The 3,951-nt window shown below is 40.5% G+C and overlaps 1 long non-coding RNA gene across 1 annotated transcript; it reads left to right on the top strand.

Annotated features, from left to right (window-relative positions):
• The first annotated feature begins 45 nt into the window (after positions 1–45).
• On the top strand, positions 46–1,474 carry LOC117519458. The gene is made up of 2 exons (XR_004563288.1): positions 46–765; positions 879–1,474. It is a non-coding gene; the product is annotated as an uncharacterized LOC117519458 (long non-coding RNA).
• The last annotated feature ends 2,477 nt before the right edge of the window (positions 1,475–3,951 follow it).

Here is a 3,951-nt window from a genome sequence, read left to right as displayed (position 1 = left end):
AAAAAAGTGCTAAGAGTTTTTGTATTGTTTTCCATGTAATAAACACTATATATAACAGATTTGTATAACAGATTTTCGCATCACAGGAATAAAATGTATTTCCATTAAAAAAACACCTCGCTTAGGGGACCGGAGTCATTTCCATGATTAAAGCCTGACTTTATTTTTTCAAAGCGTGCTCAGACTCGGGACCTGCAGCCTGACCTGCACCTGTTAAATCAGACACACCAAAAGGCTGTTAATGGTAATGCGCTGGTCACATTTCACGACAGGTCCCAAGGACACGACGCCTCTGCCCCGATCATCACGTTCGTGATCGGCGGCCAGAATGTGTACTTCGTGGCATTTGTGACTTGTCATCATTATGTGTGAAATTGTGAATGACTCCATTAAATCTGTTTTTGTTCCTTTGGTCACTCCCAGTTACTTAGATACCTGTGGCAATTCTAGAGATAATACCTGCTGAGAAGCGCTGACCCTCGAGGTCTTTGCGCAAAGGTTCAAAAGTCCTAACACCTTGTTGTCTTTTGTTACCAAATGATCATGATCACATGATCTTTGCCTTTAATCACAAAAGACAGAAATGCTTTATGTTTGTCCCCCCACCCACCCACAGATGACAGCATCATTCTGACCACAGCAGCACCAAGAGCAACAACCAACTTAACTTTACTCCTTCAAGAAATCTTCAGCAGCATCACATCTGATTTAAAATGGCTCTTTCCTGCCTCATTCCTCATTTGATTCTCCACTTTGTCCTGGCCTGTATTTTCCTTTTTCCTTAAAGCATTGATCATTCATGTCAAGTGAAACATTTCTAATAAATCTGGTGGTTAAATCTGAGGCTGACATTTAACCGTGCAATTTACTGTTATTAGTTTATTGCAGACATCCTGCTTCAAGTCATGCGACCTGATGTCCACAAGGATGAACGTGTCCCTCAGGTGTGATGACAGAAGTGAGCCTCAGGAGGTGAAGAAATTCAGCCACCAAAAAGAGCTGACTGATGAGCAGAAAGCTGAGAAATTCCAGAGTATGTTGGTAGTAGATGAGATGGAGAGTCTGAGAGAAGATCTTGCCAATGAAGCTGGCTTTCTTCAAGAAGATGACCACATCTGAGGAGCTGGCAGCCCAGGAGGCTGTTTACCAAAAGAAGCTGAAAGTCCAGGAGACTTTTTACAAAAGAAGGCTGGCAGCCAGCGAGCAGGACCATCAAGAGGAGCTGGAAGGCCAGAATGAACTGTACAAAAGAGAAATTAAAGAAAAGGAGGAGGGCTTTGAGAAGGGGGGACAGTTCTGTGGCTGTGGGATCACTGGCATAGGCGTGTTTGCTGCTGGATTTTTAACAGCAGCCTATTTTTTAATGTTAATTTCTATTAACTTGCTCCATGTTTTATTGTCAGGCTGTGATGCTACATACTCCTGTTGATATTTCTTGTATGATAAATGTTCAAAAATAAAAATTTAAACCATTTGTGTTGTGTGTGGCCTTGGTCCCTGCCTGAGTTCTGCCTCTCTTCTCTTTCTCTCACCAGGTGGTTTGACATGGAGCTGATTTATAATCGTGACACCTGCCACTCATTTACTCTGCACTATATAACCTGGTTCAACTCGTCCATCTGCGCCAAATACTCAGTTTCCACTACCTGGTAACCTGGCCTCTCTATCCTTCCTGTATAGAGTTCTTTGCATATTCCAAAGCAGGTTTTTTAGCCTTTGGCTTCAGCGTTCATACTCCTCTGTTTAAGCGTTATAATGTCAGCTTTTGACTGTCTCTCACAATCCGGTACCTCTCACCATGAACTCACCATTATCTCGCTGCAGTCAGCTCAGGATGGTAAGAAGGTGGTCATGAAGTTATAGAAGAAGAAAGTCAGGACAAACAAAAGCGTCTCAAAAACTGATTCAGTAAGTCCAGAGTCCTAATTCTGTCACAGTCATCTTTTTGGTGAGTTCACTACATTAAAGGATATATTTCACTCCAGTTCTATTATTAAAAAAAAATTATATACCAGATCCAGAATCAGAAAATCATTCCTTCCAAGTCTTTGACTTGTGCGGGCACTGATAATTCTGATCAAAGTAAACTTAGACAAAGTGCGTCAGAAAAATGTACGACAGATTAATAGCAATTTGTATCCACAATCATTATGTAACCTTGGGGACTGACATTTAGCTAGCTGAAGGTCACTCGCCCCATCTGCGGCCACTTAGCTTCATACTCAGATTTAGAACAGCACGTCAACCCGCGGCTGCTTTGTATTCAGGAAAAAAGAACCCACATCAAATATGTCTAATTAACATTGAAAACTGAGAGATGCATCCAGCTGAGTCCTCCTGTGTTCGCACACAGCAGTCATGTAGCATTGCACCTGTTGTGGTTCCAAAGTTATCTCCTTTCAAAAAAATACAGATTATAGAACACATGATGGTCAGTATAGATCCAATCACTGATCATCATGTTTGTGTTGCTTTCATCTGTCATTTGTCCGCTTGCAGTCATTGACCCCGTAAGCAGGTAACACTGTTAAACGTTCAGGGTGTCTGTCACATCAATATTACAAAAGCAGCCACCTTCTTTTAAAGTCTTCGTGTTCCTTCTCCTCAACTCTGGCTCCAAGTAGTTTTTAAAGTGCATTTCTCACGCTGTGCTCGGCTACAATTTCTCTACAACCTCTGGCAAAAATTATGGAATCACCGGCCTCAGAGGATGTTCATTCAGTTGTTTAATTTTGTAGAAAAAAAGCAGATCACAGACATGACACAAAACTAAAGTCATTTCAAATGGCAACTTTCTGGCTTTAAGAAACACTATAAGAAATCAAGAAAAAAAGATTGTGGCAGTCAGTAATGGTTACTTTTTTAGACCAAGCAGAGGAAAAAAATATGGAATCACTCAATTCTGAGGAAAAAATTATGGAATCACCCTGTAAATTTTCATCCCCCAAATTAACACCTGCATCAAATCAGATCTGCTCATTGACATTGACCCTGTGCCATGACATTGACCCTATGTGTCTTTTTGCAAGGAATGTTTTTGCTCTATGGCAAGATGCATTATCATCTTGAAAAATGATTTCATCATCCCCAAACATCCTTTCAATTGTCCAAAATATCAACATAAACTTGTGCATTTATTGACGATGTAATGACAGCCATCTCCCCAGTGCCTTTACCTGACATGCAGCCCCATATCATCAATGACTGTGGAAATTTACATGTTCTCTTCAGGCAGTCATCTTTATAAATCTCATTGGAAAGGCACCAAACAAAAGTTCTAGCATCATCACCTTGCCCAATGCAGATTCGAGATTCATCACTGAATATGACTTTCATCCAGTCATCCACAGTCCACAATTGCTTTTCCTTAGCCCATTGTAACCTTGTTTTTTTCTGTTTAGGTGTTAATGATGCCTTTCATTTAGCTTTTCTGTATGTAAATCCCATTTCCTTTAGGCGGTTTCTTACAGTTCGGTCACAGACGTTGACTCCAGTTTCCTCCCATTCGTTCATTTGTTTTGTTGTACATTTTTCGATTTTTGAGACATATTGCTTTAGGTTTTCTGTCTTGACGCTTTGTCTTCCTTGGTCTACCAGTATGTTTGCCTTTAACAACCTTCCCATGTTTGTATTTGGTCCAGAGTTTAGACACAGCAGACTGTGAACAACCAATATCTTTTGCAACATTGCGTGATGATTTACTCTCTTTTAAGAGTTTGATAATCCTCTCCTTTGTTTCAATTGACATCTCTCGTGTTGGAGCCATGATTCATGTCAGTCCACTTGGTGCAACAGCTCTCCAAGGTGTGTTCACTCCTTTTTAGATGCAGACTAACGAGCAGATCTGATTTGATGCAGGTGTTAGTTTTGGGGATGAAAATTTACAGGGTGATTCCATAATTTTTTCCTCAGAATTGAATGATTCCATATTTTTTTTCCTCTGCTTGGTCT

Source organism: Thalassophryne amazonica, chromosome 1, assembly GCF_902500255.1.
Source record: "Thalassophryne amazonica chromosome 1, fThaAma1.1, whole genome shotgun sequence".
NCBI classification, from domain to species: domain Eukaryota; kingdom Metazoa; phylum Chordata; class Actinopteri; order Batrachoidiformes; family Batrachoididae; genus Thalassophryne; species Thalassophryne amazonica.
This window is presented reverse-complemented; position numbering and strand designations above follow the sequence as displayed.